This window comes from Ailuropoda melanoleuca, chromosome X (assembly GCF_002007445.2).
Source record: "Ailuropoda melanoleuca isolate Jingjing chromosome X, ASM200744v2, whole genome shotgun sequence".
NCBI classification, from domain to species: Eukaryota; Metazoa; Chordata; class Mammalia; order Carnivora; family Ursidae; genus Ailuropoda; species Ailuropoda melanoleuca.
The window spans coordinates 20,126,847-20,144,465 of record NC_048238.1 but is presented as its reverse complement, the minus strand read 5'-3'; the positions used below and the strand labels follow the sequence as shown (position 1 = coordinate 20,144,465).

The 17,619-nt window shown below is 41.4% G+C and overlaps 1 long non-coding RNA gene and 2 other non-coding genes across 3 annotated transcripts; 2 read left to right on the top strand and 1 right to left on the bottom strand.

The window, feature by feature from the left end:
* Window positions 1-675: 675 nt before the first annotated feature.
* On the bottom strand, window positions 676-10,657 carry LOC117797354. Its single transcript, XR_004622281.1, has 4 exons — window positions 10,484-10,657; window positions 6,373-6,423; window positions 1,004-1,198; window positions 676-807 (listed from the first exon to the last, which is right to left on the bottom strand). It is a non-coding gene; the product is annotated as an uncharacterized LOC117797354 (long non-coding RNA).
* LOC117797521 lies at window positions 2,234-2,335 on the top strand. Its single transcript, XR_004622538.1, has one exon. It is a non-coding gene; the product is annotated as a U6 spliceosomal RNA (small nuclear RNA).
* Window positions 7,810-7,916, top strand: LOC117797603. The gene has a single exon (XR_004622602.1). It is a non-coding gene; the product is annotated as a U6 spliceosomal RNA (small nuclear RNA).
* Window positions 10,658-17,619: the final 6,962 nt, after the last annotated feature.

Here is a 17,619-nt window from a genome sequence, read left to right as displayed (position 1 = left end):
GAGTGAAATTAAGGTTTCAGTGTGAACTGTGCATGTAAGACGCAGGTGGCCTGCACCGAGTCCCCACTTTACGGTAAGGGACACTACGTTGAGGGAAATTTCACATGAAAATGAAGTCAGAAGTCGAGTCAGAGCAGGACATGATGTGGTCGGGTGGGGAGTCTGGGCCGGTCTTCGCTGTGAAGAATGACCCCGTGAGTAGCCAGAACGGACGGATTCGGGATAAAAGGGTTACAGAGCCGTAAGCTGTGCTCTGGAGCAGAGCTTCTGGATCTCAGGGTGCACACAAACCCCCCGGAGGTGCTGTGAATACGCTCTTCTGCCGCAACGGGGCCCCCGCGGCCCGAGACTCTGCATTTCCAGCAAGCTCGAGGGCCCGGCTTCCGCGCTGCGCCCCGGGAGTTGCCGGGATCCGTGGGCAGCACGGCGGCTCCTCCCGCTGACTTTGCTCCCAGCCGGTGGCGGAGAAGCCACGCACCGCACGCACCGCACGCACGCGGCTGCCCGCGCAGCTGCTAGAAGGACGGCGGGACCGGGAAGGGGCAGGAACCCGTTCTCCAGTGCAGCCAGCGGCCGGCGGCCCAGAGTCCTTCCCTGGGCCTCACGTGGCCCGGGAGGGTTGGGGGAAGAGCAGGGGGTCATCGCTGTGGCGACGAATACCGGCACCCGCGTCCCCGCCCCCGGGGCCTCAACGTTCACAGGTGGAGCAGCGAGACGGCAGACGCGCGGAGCGGACGACCGACACCGACACCGAGACACACAGGTACTGGCTGTTCCTGGCCAAGACATGCGGTCGTGAGAGGTCTTCTGGAAAAAGGTTTTCGTAAGCTTAGGAACATCTCTATCTGCGGACTGCAAGAACTCCCCTCACCTTGGGGGAAACCACCTGCCTACACACCGACAAAAACCCCTGCAGTCATTAAAACAGGAGCAAACCCTTCCTTTATTGAGGGCTCCCCTCGTGTTCCGCACGCTGCTCGGTGCTTTACACGAATTCTCTCACCTGAACCTCACGGCGTTGCGAGAAAGCCGTGGTGCCCGCCTTCAGGTTGACTGGATTCAGGAACCGCATCGATTTGGCCAGGACCCCTTTGCTCTCCAGCCGCCTCAGCTCTCTTCCATCCCATGCTGTGGCAGACAGGCTCCTTCTACACGGGCGCACGCAGCTCCGGGCTCACGTCATCGCGGCCCAGTCCCCCTGGAAGAAAGAGAGAGTCACTTTTCTGGGGTAGTGGCCCCTAGCCTTCTTGTCCTCTCCTCCGTATATGGAAGCTCTGCCCTTGAGCAAGCTGGAGCAGGAGTGGGCGGGTCCCGGTACTACGCTGCAGGCGCAGAACTTCTGCCCCACAGTGGAGGCTGAATGGGGCCTCCAATCCTCTGCCTTCAACCTGCCTGGATATAGCTTCTGCAACAGAGTTGGGGTGATGAGAGATGCTGAGGCCTGCCCTTCCTGGAGTGAAACCATAGCCCTGGACTGGGAGCTGGGAGGAAATGGAATCCCATCTCTTGGGCTGCAACTTAAAAAAGTAGAGATTGCATCAGACTGAGCTCGGAAGTGGGAAGCAGTGTGTGGCTCACAGACTCCCATTTAAGTAATAAGTTCATTGCTTTTACTAAGGTTTGCTAGGTTTTCTTGGATAAATGTTTCTCTATTTGCTGTATGTTCTTAGGACAATCCCAGAGACTTTAAATGGTTGGGTTTTTAAAATAATTTTCGCCAGTTAAATGGTTGTTTCAGTGGGGAAAGTGTCTACCGACCTCATCATCCCACCATTTTGGAAGTCCATACTTCAATCAGGTTTCTTTTTTTTAAAGGTGAAAAATATGGGGCGCCTGGGTGGCGCAGTAGATAGGCGTCTGCCTTTGGCTCGGGGCATGATCCCGGCGTTCTGGGATCGAGCCCCACATCAGGCTTCTCCGCTAGGAGCCTGCTTCTTCCTCTCCCACTCCCCCTGCCTGTGTTCCCTCTCTCGCTGGCTCTCTCTGTCGAATAAATAAATAAAATCTTAAAAAAAAATAAAATAAAGGTGAAAAATAAGTTTGTTTGATAGTATTATAAACTCATGATTCAAACATATTCCATGTGTTTCAATCCACTGCAATTATTCTTATTGATGCTCAAATTATCCCAACTGTGGCTAGGGGAAACTTCTTTAGGTTGGCTCCTAAATCCTTTCAACATGATCCTAACAGTTGTTGACAGCTTTCCTGCTGTTAAAATACTGTGTACATTCTACTTGCTTCAGCAGTACAAATACTGAAATTGGAATGATACAGAGATTAGCATGGTCCCTGTGCAAGGATGACACAGATGCGTGAAGTGTTCCATATTTTTAAATACCATATGATTTCACTCATATGTAAAACTTAAGAAACGAAACAAATAGACAAGCTAAAAAAAGAGACAAGCCAAAAAACAGCCTTTTAACTATAGAGAACACACTGATGGTTACTAGAGGGGAGGTGGGCAGGGAGAGATGGGTAAAATAGGTGAAGGGAATTAAGAGTACACTTATCTTGATGAGTAGCCAGTAATGTACAGAATTGTTGAATTACTATATTGTATACCTGAAACTAATATAACACTGTGTTAACTATACTGCAATTAAAATAATAAATAAATGCATACATACATACATACTGTGTACATTACCCACAGAATGCTTTTGAAAACCTGAAAGGTCACGCTTACCAGTACCAAAAGGAGTATATATGGCTTCTAAAGAAATGAAGAAGATAAAAGCAAATACTCAAAAGGGAAAAACAGATTAAAAAATCATAAAACAAAATAAAAAATAAGGAAACATTAAAGATAGAATAAAAAGGGACGCTTGGATGGCACAGTTAAGCATCCAACTCTTGGTTTTGGCTCAGGTTGTGATCTCAGAGTCGTGAGATTGAGCCCCAACTTGGGCTTTGCACTCAGCATGGAGTCTGCTTGAGATTCTCTCTGCCCCTCCTGCTCTTGCTCTTTCTCTCAAATAAATAATTCTTAAAAAAAAAAAGAGCATAAAAATATGACATGAATAATAAAAAATGTATTAGTCATCATGATAAATATATTGGAATCTACTCCCCTATTAAAAATTAAGATTCAAAAAGAAAACAATTAAGATTCACAGGGGCACCTGGCTGGCTGAGTTGGTAGAGCATGCGACTCTTGATCTCAGGGTTGTAAGTTCAAGCCCCACATGGGGTGTAGAGATTACTTAAAAATAAAATCTTAGACTAACATGACATAGTAAAAAAATTAATATAAAAAATAAATAAAAAAAAATAAAAGGGCCAAATAGAAAAATAAATAAATAAAATAAAATCTTAAAAAAAGATATAAATAAATAAAAATTAGGATTCACAAATTGGATTAAGAATTCTATTTTATGTAATTTAAATGAAAAAAAAGACTAATGTAAAGGAAGGGGAAATATATAAAAGAAATGCAAATGAAGAGAAATCAAAGATGCAAATACTTACAATAGTACAATTTGACATTTTAAAAAATGACATTGGAATTTATAAAGCCAAAATATGAAGGATAGAATATCACCTAATAATATGATTAATAAGTCTTGTTTCATAGCTTCCTGGAAAGAAACATGTATTGAATACTAGATAATATACTGTTTTTTCCTAGTGTCATGTAGCATTTACAAAAACTGAATATATAACTGTACTAACAGTGGCATGTAAGCAGGGTTCAAATGCTAAAGAAGACTCACAAGACCCAAAATGACATGGCTTACAAATGTACACTTTATTATAGGGAAAGGACATGGTATAGCAACAGCACAAAAGTCAGAATATATACCACAGTATATGATTCATAGCAGGAGAGGTCAGGTGCAAGCTCCTATTGTCCTCTTCTGGTCCTAGTGATGTCTACACTCATATCTTCCCAACCCCAGAATCAGCCATTTCTTTAAGGAGCCTTGGTTCCATTTATTGGAGAATGATATTTAGGAACAAAGATCTGGGTGCTAGGTGTGCTCATTGCTGCTGGGGTAGCACTGCTTCTAGACCATTTCAGAAGCCAGAGCCAGAAAATATATCTAAGTATACTACCCTAGGTTAATGTACATATCTATATTTCTGTATATATCTACCAACTAGATTACATTTATGTACAGTTCTTTTTAGCCTTATAATATCTAGTCAAAACACCATTTTTTCCTTTTTTTAAATTGAAGTATAATTGACATACAACATTTTGTTAGTTACAGGTGTACAACAAAATGATCACCCCAATAAGTCCAGTTAACATCTGCCACCATACACACATTTCTTATAATGAGAACTTTAAAACTTCCTCTCTTAGCAACACTAAAATACGCAATATAGTATTATTAACTATAGTCACCATGCTGTACATTACATGCCCATAACTTATTTATTTTATAACTGGAAGTTTGCACCTTTTAAAAAAATATTTTATTTATTTGAAAGAGAGAGTGAGAGAGCACAAGTGGGGGATGGCAAAGGGAGAGGGAGAAGCAGGCTCCCCGCTGATCAGGGAGCCCGATGTGAGCCCGATACCAGGACCCCAAGATCATGACCGAGCCAAAGGCAGATGCTTAACTGACTGAGCCACCCAAGCACCCCGAAGTTTGCGGCTTTTGACTCTCTTCACCCATTTTGCCCACACCTCACCCCTCTCCTCCAGCAACCACCAATCTATTCTCTGTGTCCATGCACTTAAAAACAGCTTTTCAAAGTTATTAAACATTCCCCTCTACCCTCTTTAGCGAAGTTACGCCATACAGTTTTAATACAATTAGATTCTTTTGTCACTCCCTGCATTCCCTCCCAGGATCACTGACAATCAGATAGATTTTTTAAAATTTGCAAACAGTAAAGTTCATTATTGGTGGTGTAATATTCTATGTGTTTTTGACAACTGCAACGTCATATATATCCACCCCACCCTTGTACAGCCCATTATATACTCAACCCTTCCCTCTCCCACAGTCCCTGGCAACCTACTGCTCTGCTTTCCATCCTGTGGGAGACTGAATAATGACCTGAAAAAATATGCAAGTCTTAATCCCTCCAACCTGTGAATGTTACATCACATAGCCAAAGGGACTTTGCAGATGTGATTAAGAATTTCGTGATGGGGAGATTATCCTGGATTATCCAGGTTAGTCCTAAGTGGAATCACAAAGGTCCTTAAAGGACAGCAGCAAGACAGTCAAAGGACGTAGTAGGATACACGAGGATGGAAGCAAGAGGTTGGAGTGATGTGAGGAAGGAGTCACAAGCTAAGTCATACAAGCAGCCTCCAGAAGCCAGAAAAGTCATGGCAATGAATCCTCCCCGTAGAGCCTCCAGAAGGAACCAGGCCTACAATACCTTGACTTTAGCCTAGTGAAACCGATTTTTTACTTCTGGTCTCCAGAACTGTAAGAGAATAAATCTGTGTTGTTGTAAACCACCAAGTTCATGGTAATTTTTTACAGCAGCAATAGGAAACTGATACATCTCACTATAGTTCTGCCTTTTCCACAATGTCTTATGAATGGCACTATACAATACTTCTGGGTCTTAGAATCTGGCTTCCTTCACTTGGCAAAATGCATTTACAATTCATCCATGTTTATGTTATATATATTGTACCACTAAGAAAAAAGATTCATTCATGTCGAGTGAATCAGTAGATCTTTCCTTCTTATCAGTGACTAGTACTCCACTGTATGCATGCACCACTTTGTCATCCATTCACCTGTTGAAGGACATCTGGTAGTTTCTGATGAATAAAGCTGCTATAAACATTTGCATACAAGTCTGTGTGTGCATATAAATTTTCCATTAACTTAGCTATTAAAGAAAACTCATAGGTATTCATAGCTTTTAGGACATGGGGATGGCAATTTAAGTATCATTACCAGGGAAACACATTATTTAGTAATACAAACAAAAAGAATTACGGACTTTTTAAAGCCAAAGTTACGTTCACAGAACAAGCCAGAAGTTTTGAGTTCCAGATGTCTTACAAGACCCCTTTGTTAGTGATAACATTTTCAAGGACATATTAAGAAACCAGATAATCGTCTTATTCTGTTGCTGGGATTTCTTATAACGGCAGTTAGGACAGCTTGTGGTTTTCCAGACCAAATGCTGAAATTCCACTATTTAGAACTGAAAGAAATAAAGACAGATCTAGGAAGATTAAAACTTACTACGGAAAAGGGCAAAATAGAATTATAAACAATTGGAATATTAGCATGGAATATTATCCATCCTACAGTGTGAACAGCAAAAACTGACGATATCTGAATTTCTGATTTATTATATTGGCAATCCATTTACCTCTAATCCTTAGTACTGTTGCCATGAAACTTTTTCAAATAATTTCATGAAGTCATTAAAACTTACCTGTTTTTTTCCAACAGATGTGCAGTGACACCTCTGTCAGTGGAGTTTTGCCTGAACAAAACAAAAAATAAGTCATTCAAACATAAAGGTGGCAAAAATTTTCCCTAAGGGACCAAACTACAGAGGAACAATTCTGAGTTGTACCTCTCAATGCAAAATCAGGTACAAGTTACATACTATCGAAAAGGCTTATAAAACTAATTGCAAAGTGTCTAATAAATATGCATCGGGGTTTGAGATTTTTCTCCTACTTACAAACTAGCCTGTTTCCATTTCCTGGATGCCAGCAGCATGGTAAGCAGTATGAGCACCATCAGCATATTTGTGTGGGTTTCCCACTCCCCAAGTCCCACAGGGGCCATGCAGAGGGGCCCAGTGGACACACTGTGTCTATCATGTACTTTTGCATTGCAGCCAGGGAATACTGGCCTTGGGGGAATTCACATCTTTTTAGAGCAAGCCTCCTATTTGTTCAGGCAGCTCCCTACAAACAAAGCCCTGGGATAGGGCTCAGGTAAAGAGCGCTCTGGGTCTTGCGTTCCTGGCCCGTGAAAGAACAAGCACTATGGCTCTGGGCTGTGATGGACAGCATCTTCCAACAACAGCATGCCCAGAGAGAAAGCAGCTATCTATCCTTCCACGTGAAGCGGACAGTAAGAGGTCTTGCCCAACGTTTTGCTTCCAGGAATATTTTCCTTCACCACTATCTTTCAGGGGCTAGACGCATCCATTCTCAAGCTGGTGCCAGCAAACCATGTATAAACCAGGCCTGTGCTTTTTCTCTGTTAACCAGTCATAGAGAACTCTCTGGGAAGTCATAAATGTGGGTTAAGGGAGAAGTGAATCAGTACAAGCAAGTACCATGGGAGTTTATTTTTTTATTTATTTTTTGATATATATTTTTTTATTATGTTATGTTAGTCACCATACAGTACATGGGAGTTTAAAACATCGCTTCATGCACTTGTGCCTTCTGACAAGCTTGGACTCAATCATGTATATACAGCATTATCATTTTCTATTGGAATACTGTCGTCACGTCCAATTTTAATGTTTCCATGAATCAGACAACACTCACTTCCTGATGGTCATTTCAAGTGGCACACCTCACTCTCTTTTCACCTTCCAGATTTCCTGCGCATGCTTTCCATTGAGTGAACCTATCCAGAAGCTGGAGGGCAAAGAAATCTACTCTTACTGTCCTCTCCCGTGGCAGAGAGCAGGTAGAGAGGGTGGAGTGAATCTGGAAGGGCAAATGGAAGATATCTAGCACAGCCCATAAATGGCATTGATGTCACTGGCATCATTTTCTAAAACATTAAGCCATTCTTGGGAAAGTTCCAAACAAAACAACACACGCTCCTTTCAATTTACACAGTAGTTCCGTTCCTGGAAAATTCCAGGATATTAAAACCATGCAAAAAATACTTTGAGTTATGTTCATTTCAGCAGCAATATACTAAAATTGGAATTATACAGAGAAGATAAGCATGGCCCCTGCACTAGAATGACATGCAAATTTGTAAAAAGCATACCATATTTTTAAAAATAAATTTCAGAAAGAGAAAAAAGTACATTGAGTTTACACGGAAAATGAGGTCAGGTTTAGGTTCAGATAATTGCAAGTAAGTTTTTCATACACATGAATGCCTAGGGGGATGTTTGAAAATTACATAAGATGTAGGAAAATTCATCCTTGTAAGTAAGTCACACACATTGAAGGACATATGACATTCCTGGCTTCTGCCCAGCTAACTAATCCCCAGCCAGGGGGTTCCCGTCAATCATTGCAACAACCATAGTAGCCCCACGTGTTTTCAAAGCATACCCTTTGATGGTACTGCCTCTAGTGATACCCACTCCCCTAAGGTGAAACATTCATCCTTGCCGAATTTGAGTTTGATGTTTCATCCACTTAGCGTCTGGAGAACACTCAATGGAAGAAATTACTTCTCAGTTTATGGAGTCTTGTTCAATCCAACTTTACAAAAGTCTCTGACGCAGTTACCAAACACTTGCTGCCATTTCTGGCGATATATAATTGTGAATTTGAATTTTCTGATTTAGTATAAATACAAAGTAAGAAAATAACTGAATGTGAAGCTCAAACTTCACACGGAGCCAGATTAAAGTTTATAAATAACCACATTTCATGTCACCTGGTATTAAACTATAACATTTCTCTACTTTTAACTAATATATTTTAAGTAATACACCCATATTATGTAAAAATATAAAATATATAAACAAAAATAAAGAATAAAAACATCACATTCTATGGTAGAATAATGGCTCCCCTCAAAGATCTCCACGGCCCGATTTCCTGGAACCTGTGAATGTTACCTTACGTAGCAAAAGGGACTTTGCAGATGTGACTAAGTGGAGGATCTTGAAATGGGTAGATTATCCTGGATTATCCAAGTGGCCCCAATGTAATCACCAGGGTCCTTGGGAAAGGGAAGCAGGAAGGTAGAAGACAGAGAAAGTGATGTGACAAGAGCATATATTGGAATGATGCAACCAGAGTCAAGGAATGTAGGCAGCCTCAGCCTCAAGAAACTGGAAGACATAAGCAATGGATTATCTCCTAGAACTTCCAAAAGGAACCAACCCTGCAGACACCTTGATTTTAGTCCCATAAGCATCTTCCTATTTCTGACCTCCAAAACTGTAAGAGAATAAACTTGTGTTGTTTTAGGGCACTAAATTTGTGGTAATTTGTTACTACCACAATAGGAAACTCATAAACATTCCTGCCCTCCCCCCACTGAGAGATGCACCATTGTTAACACCTTGGTACCTGTACTTCCAGATCTTTTCCTATACCACGATATGTGTCTGTGCATGTGTGTGTACTTCTTACAAAAGTGAGTTACAGTTGGATCACATGCTATTTTATAACCTGCTTTTTTAAGTCTATAAACTCCATATGTCCATTTTATCAAATATCTAGACTACATTGAAAATTTCCCAAATCACACAAAAGTGCCCTTAACAGTTGTTTGGTCCATAACGGGATCTGTTTGAGGACCACAGATAGCATCTGATTATTAGGTCCCTTTGTTATGATGTTGACTATTGAAAAGAAGGTTCTACAGTTGCTTTGAAGAATGTGTCACCTTTTGGTTCATTTAGTTTCAACCTCTGGTGCTATTTAGTTTGTCCTTTTATCCCTATATTTGCTGTAACATTTTTACTAAACATTTTTGGCTAGAATTCTCTATACATGATGGGCATTCAGATTGAATCACATCAGAAAACACGTAATAGATAGTTAATCCATTAATGGTGTTAAGACTGGATTAAGGTGACCACTGCCTAATCACTCCATTTTACAGTTATATTTTTGCCCTGAAACTAGGAAATGATCATTGTTCTTTTTGCACTTTAAAAATATCCAGTTCCGGGGCAGTTGGCTGGTTCAGTCAGTAAAGCTTATGTCAGTGATCTGAGTTCAAGTCCTACGTTGGGTGTAGAGATTACCTAAAAATAAAATCTTTAAAAAAAATCCAGTTCCCATTAACCATTTTAACACCTGTAGATATGGTGCTATGATCATCATAATTATCATGGTAACTTCATTCAAGATTGTGATGTTTTTCAAAATCTATCATCTTTTCTACATTTACTAATTAGCATTCACTTATGAAGTAGAGCTTTCCTTCATTTGGGGAGATATTTGGTTACATGAAATACAAATTCTACTGGAAAGGCAAGATAAAATGCTTTAATTTTTTATCATTAATTACCAATTTTCATAGTAAGTAGTTGATTCAACAGCTTCCTCAAATGGTGAATTTTCAGAGTCCATCTGTTTGAATTCATTACCACCATTAGTCTTTATAATGCTCTAACTGTCATGACGATGGCTAGTGGAACATAACCCCGGTGATCTTTAAGAACTTTATTTATAGCACAACAAAATATCTCTGGCTTTCCTTGTATTTTCCCTGTTCCAGCCTTGGAATAAGCTATTTCTCTGAAAGGTCCAGTTGCACTTTAATGGGGAATGGTTTTCAGAGACCACAACCTGAGCACTAAGTGGTGTTCATCATTACTGGGGTGACATTGCTTTTAGGCCATTTCAGTGGACAGAGCTAGAAAAATATACCTATTGAGGTGGACAAACTCAGGGTGCTCCCCACGATCCCTGTATCCTGGTGCTCATGTTCCTGTGTGCTCCCCTCCTGAAAGTGGAAGAAATCATGACTTGTTTCAAGTCAGTAGTATATGGCAAAGACAACAGGCTAGCACATGATTACATATATACGATTATATATGTACGACTGACAGCAGTCTTAGAAGGAGAATACTTAGAAGGAGAATATCTCCCTTGCTAGCTCTAAAGAAGCTGGCTGCCAGGCTGTGAACCACTTTTGGAGCGAGCCACTTGACAAAGAACTGAGGGCAGCCTCTGGCTAACAGCCAGCAAGAAACTGAGACCCTCAGTCCAGCAGCCTGTAAGGAATGAAAAACTAATCAGAGCTTGGGAGCAGATGTGAGCACAGCCTTGACTGACATCTTGTTTGAACCTCTGTGAGTCCCTAAAGCAGAGCATTTAGCTAAGCCACACCCGACCCACAGAAGTGTGAAATAATAAATGTGTCCTGTGTTAAGCCTCTAACTTTGTGGTAATATTAGGTAGCAATAGATAACTAATATACTATTTAATCATGGGCTTATATGAATTTTTTAAATTCAGTTTTAACATTATAGTGTTTTTCTTAATTTCTTGGATTTTATCTTAATATTCTTACAAATAATGGGACTATTGGTCCTATCCCCTGGACAACTGCACACTAAATGGTGAACAAAAAACTGAAAATGAGGGATCTCTTCTTTCTATTTTTCCATTCTTCCTCTCTTTGAAGGCAAACATTTATTCATTCATCCTTTCTCATTTACAGCCTTGCTCATTTAAGTAAACTAAGTCTATGAAATCACTCTATAATAATTTTAGTCCTAAAATTCCTTTAAATTGTTATTGTGAAGTACAACATTTCCCTTTAATATAGTACTTCATGGTTTAAAACTAATTTTTTCATGTCAAAGTTTCTCTAATAAATTTTGGAACGGCATTCAATTAACAAAAGTTTAGGCAAAATTATCATACAAATTATTTGCTTTTCACTAACAATGCTTATATCCCCATACAAGGCACATCTATGCTTTTTAAACGTTTTTTGAAAAGAATACATAGTTTCATTCTTCATATTTTTAAGAAACATATGAAATACAAATTCAAAGTCCAAGCTCTGGCCAACCACTTATGGTGAATAAAGATGTCCCTAATTAAAACAACCACTTTCTTCTTTTAATATATAGTAACAAACATTAATTTAATTTTTAAAATTATACAAATAAATCTAGATTTCTATTATTTATGATAAAAAGTTAAATGTTTTCAAATGTCCACAGGAAGTAATGTTATTAATATTGATAAAAGAAAGAAAAATACTCAGATTCACTTTGAATACTTGTCTATTACTTTCAGGTTTAGCACAAGATGTTATAGAACAAATAATTCAACCTGACAAAAACCATTCCCCAAAAGCACTACTTCCAGTAACAATTTCTCTTCTGAATGAGACTTGACAATAAATATTATGATGTTTCTCCCAACCACCCTGCTCACGAGTCAATAAGTGTTACTATAATATATTTTATAGAAGATAGGAGGGCTGGCCTTACAGAAACTTGAAGAACAATGGGTAGGTTCTCTTGACTAAAAATATCATATCCACTAAAAAAGAAATTAAATTATTTAAGTCAAAGACTTTTCTGGCACAGCTTCACACATTCTTTAAAACTCTGTTCCATGTCATGAAACTCTTTTTTCTAGATTAGTAATGTATTGAAGAGGTTGAAGGAGTCTTGATAAACAGGTCTAGGTTTTATTTATTTCTCTGTCCTCAGGTCTAGTATAAAACCTGTCATATTAACTCACTTAATGTTAAATAAATGAATGAATAATTGGAGAAAGGAAGGAAGGGGTGTAAAGGATCCAATGAGAGGGTCTTAAGTGCCTTTAAGTTACTGTGAAATATATTTAAATGTTTTTAAATGAATAAAGAAATATTAAATAATGAAAAACTGAAGGAAGTTAACCAAAACCTTAGTGAAAGCTGCAGATTTCCATCAATCAATGAAAGAAATAGGTATTAATAGGAGGATCCCATAAAGATGGTAGAGTAGGAGGATTCTGAGCTCACCTCCTCCCACAGACACAACAAAGCTATAAATGCATATAATGCAACTCACTCTGAAAATGACCTGAAGGCTGGCAGAGCAGATCTTCCATAAAGACATAAAGACAAGACCACATCAAGAAGAGTAGGAGGGCCAGAGACACAGCTGAGAACCAGCCCTCTGACATGGTGATCCACAAGAGGGAGGGACATTACAGACACAGAAGTCATCTCTGAGGAGCAAGGGACCAAGCCCTACATTGGGCATGCCCAGCCCTGGGGACCTGCACTGGGAAGATGAGCCCCCATAATGTCTGACTTTGAAAGTCAGCAGGACTTAACTCTGTTAGAGTTAGAAGGCTATAGGAAACCAAGTCTCCACTCTTAAAGAGCCAGTACACTGTAACACTTGGTCAAGACCCAGCACAGATGCAGCAGTTTGAAAAGCACCTGGCTTATACATAAAGATATATTAACTAACTTTAGGGCATATTCTGGAGGGGAAAGGATCTTTAGGAACTTTCTCTGGAAATGGGAGTTTTGGGAGGCACTATTTATCTTACCCTCCTTCAGTGTAGCTAGCCAGATGCTGGGCGAGCCAGTTCTGACACTCTACACCTACCTTGCAAGCACCTATTGCCCAACCATGACATTCCCATGCAGACCTGCCATGACAGGTGCCTCACCAAGGCAACTCCTACCCTGCCATACCTGGTGGGCAGCCCCACCTGGGATTGGCATCCCCCCAAAGCAGCTACCACCCAACTACACCTGGCAGGGAGCCCCAGTGGTACTACACACCTCCAAGGTGACTCCCACCCTGGGAAATTGGGGGGCCAGTCTTGCCCACCAGCACAAACTTAGCAGTTGTAGCCTGGTTCTGGTAACCAGGGGAGAATGGACTATTGGGCCCATGGACACCTTCTAAATAAGGCCACTACCCTCAAGACTAGGAGATGTAGCTGACCTACTTAATACATAGAAACAAACACTAAGAGTCAGATAAAATGAGGAGACAGAAGAGTATGTTCCAAACAAAAGAACAAGACAAAAATCTCAGAAAAAGAACTAAACAAAATAGAAATAAGCAAACTACCAGATAAAGTGTTCAAAGTAATGGTCATAAAGATACTCACTGGACTTGACAGAAGAGTGAGAATTTCAAAAAAGAGATAGAAAATGTAAAATAGAACCAATCAAAGCTGAAGAATACAATAATAGAAATGAAAAACACACTAGAGGGACTCTACAGCAGATTACAGTGTGCAGAGGAACAAATCAGTGATCTGGAAGATAAGGTAACAGAAAGCATCCACGTTGAATAGCAAAAAGAAAAAGTAATTTTTAAAAATGATGATAGAGGCACCTGGGTGGCTCAGTCAGTTAAGCATCTGACTTCGGCTCAGGTCATGATCTCGGGGTCCTGGGATTGAGCCCCAAGTCGGGCTCTGCACTCAGATGGGAGTCTGCTTGTTCCTCTCCCTCTGCCTGTTCCCTCTCTTGTGCTCTCTCTCTGTCTCAAATAAATAAAATCTTTTTTAAAAATGATGATAGTTTAAGGGGTCTCTAAAACATAATCAAGTGTACTAACATTCACATTACAGAGGTTCCAGAAGAAGAGAGAGAACAAGGGGGGAAATTATTTGAAGAGATAATAGCTGAAAAATTCCCTAACACAGGAAAGGAAACAGACATCCAGGTCCAGGAAGCACAAAAAAGCCCCAAATAAGATGAACCCAAGGAGGTCCACACCAAGACACATAATTAATATATCAAAAATTAAAGATAATCTCAAAAGCAGCAAGAAAAAAGCAAATAGTTATGTACAAGAAAGACCCTATAGGGTTATCAGCTGATTTTTTCAGCAGAAACTCTGTAGGCCAAGAGGGAGGGGCATGATATATTCAAAGTCCTAAAAGGCAAAAAAATACAACGAGCAAGGTTATCATTCAGAATTGAAGGAGAGATAAAGAGTTTCCTAGATAAAAGTTAAAGGAGGGGCGCCTGGGTGGCACAGCGGTTAAGCATCTGCCTTCAGCTCAGGGTGTGATCCCGGCATTGTGGGATCGAGCCCCACATCAGGCTCCTCCGCTATGAGCCTTCTTCTTCCTCTCCCACTCCTCCTGCTTGTGTTCCCTCTCTTGCTGGCTGTCTCTCTCTCTGTCAAATAAATAAATAAAATCTTAAAAAAAAAACAGTTAAAGGAGTTCATCACCACTCAACTGGCCTTATGAGAAATGTTAAAGTAGAAAAGAAAAGGCCAGGGGCACCTGGGTGGCTCAGTCGATTAAGAGTCTGCCTTTGGCTCAGGTCATGATCTCGGGGTCCTGGGATCAAGCCCAGCATTTGGCTCCCTGCTCAATGTGGAGCCTGTTTCTATGTCTCCGTCTGCCACTCCCCTGCTTGTGGGCTCTTTCTCACTCTCTCTCTCTCAAATAAATAAATAAAATCTTTAAAAAATAAAAAGAAAAGAAAAGGCCATAACTAGAAGTGATAGACTAATGAAAGGACAAAATTTCACTGGTAAAAGCAAATATATAGTAAAGGTAGTAAATCAATCAGTTATAAAGCTAATATAAAGGTTAAAAGACAGAATAACTACAATCAATTCTATCTACAAAAATTAGTTAAGAGATAGACAAAATATAAAGATGTGAAGTATGACATCATATACCTAAAATGTGGATGGGGGAGTAAAAATTCCATGCTTTTAGAATGTGTTCAAACTTAAGCAGCCACCCACTTAATACAGACTGCTATATACATAGGATGTTATATATGAACCTCATAGAGCCACAAAGCAAAAATATAATACACAAAAACTAAAGAGAAAGGAATTCAAGCATAACACTAGAGAAAGTCACATAATCCTAAGGGAAGTGAACAAGAAAAGAATAGAGAAGAGCTACAAAACAACGAGAAAAGAAAAAACAAAAGTGCAGTAAGTACATTCCTATCAATAATTACTTTAAATGTAAGTGGACTAAATTCTACAATCAAAAGACAGAAGGTGACTGAATGGATAAAAACAACAATAACAGAGACTTTGGGAAGATGGCGGAGGAGTAGGGGACCCCTTTTTCAGCCGGTCCCCTGAGTCGAGCTGGATAGGTACCGGACCAGCCTGAACATCCACGGAATCAGCCTGAGACGCAGGAAGATACATCTGGATCTCTACAAATGAACATCTCCAGCGCTGAGTATTGAGGTACGAAGAGGGGAGCTGTGAAACCGCGCACAGATATCGGAAGATAAATGGAAGGGGGAGGGAGCCGCCGCGTTCGGGCGCCGAGAAGTGGTAGCCACTTGCACGGGGTTAGCAGCGGACTCACGGTTGGCACCCGCGAGAGAGCAGACTGAGACTGTGAGCCGGGGAGCGTGCACGACCAGACTTCTCACAGAACTCCGGTGTGCTCACTGGAACCACACCGAGACCGGGAACTCCGGGAGCGCGCGGGGGCGGTTGGCGGCAGGTGGTGTTAGAAACACAAAGGACAGAGACCTGGAAGTGAGGGCTGGGACGCTGGGCGTGGGGCGCGCATCCCGGGACACTACAGGGTTGAGCAGCACCAACAGTAACAGAGTTAAAGTGGCCAGAATGTCAGTGGAGAATGGGCCGCAATCCTGTTCTTTTTTGTTTGTTTGTTTTAAAGATTTTATTTATTTATTTGACAGAGATAGAGACGGCCAGAGAGAGGGAACACAAGCAGGGGGAGTGGGAGAGGAAGAAGCAGGCTCATAGCGGAGGAGCCTGATGTGGGGCTCGATCCCATAACGCTGGGATCATGCCCTGAGCCAAAGGCAGACTCTTAACCACTGTGCCACCCAGGCGCCCCACGCAATCCCTCTGTTCTGAGACAGACGCTGAGATTCGGCCGCTGCTGCTCTATCAGAAGAGGCACAGCAGACCGCCAGGGAAAGCCGCCAGAGAACAAAAGCCTGGAAATACCAGCTCACAGCGTGCCTATCCCCATCCCCCTCGCAGGGGACACAGAGACTCTACCCAAACAGGGCTGCCTGAGTATCAGCACGGCAGGCCCCTCCCCCAGAAGGCAGGCTGAAAAATCAAGAAGCCCACATCCTGGGGCGCCTGGATGGCGCAGTCATTAAACGCCTGTCTTCGGCTTAGGGCATGATCCCAGTGCACCGGAAAGGAGTCCCTCACCGGGCTCCTCTGCTGGGAGCCTGCTTCTTCATCTCCCACTCCCCTGCTTGTGTTCCCTCTCTTGCTGGTTGGTTCTCTGCCATATAAATAAATAAAATCTTTAAAGAAGAAGCCCACATCCCTAAGATCCCTGTAAAACAAGGGCGCACGGCCTGGGTCGCAGTCAATAATTTGGGCTCTGGACAATCCCGCAACCTCTCCTCATCAGAATGACGAGAAGGAGAAGTCCCCCCCAGCAAAGAAAAGACAATGAGTCTGTGGCCTCTGCCACAGAAATAATGGATATGGATGTAACCAAATTATCAGAAATGGAATTCAGAGCAACAATGGTCAAGATGATGAGTAAACTTGAAAAAAGCATTAACGAAAATGTTACTGAGAATATAGAATCCCTAAGGGCAGAAATGAGAGCGAATCTGACAGAAATTAAAAATTCTATGAGCCAAATGCAGTCAAAACTAGAGGCTCTGACGGCCAGGGTCACCGAGGCAGAGGAACGCGTTAGCGAATTGGAGGATGGGTTAGTAGAAGAAAAAACGAAAATAGAAGCTGGTCTTAAAAAAATCCACGCCCACGAATGTAGATTACGGGAGATTACTGACTCTATGAAACGATCCAATGTCAGAATCATCGGCATCCCTGAAGGGGTGGAGAAAAACAGAGGTCTAGAAGAGATATTTGAACAAATTGTAGCTGAAAACTTCCCTAATCTAGCAAGGGAAACAAGCATTCGTGTCCAAGAGGCAGAGAGGACCCCATCCAAGCTCAACCAGGACAAACCTACGCCACGGCATGTCATANGTCATAATGCAATTCGCAAATGTTAGATCCAAGGATAGAGTATTGAAAGCGGCCAGGGCAAAGAAATTTCTCACGTACCAAGGCAAAGGTATC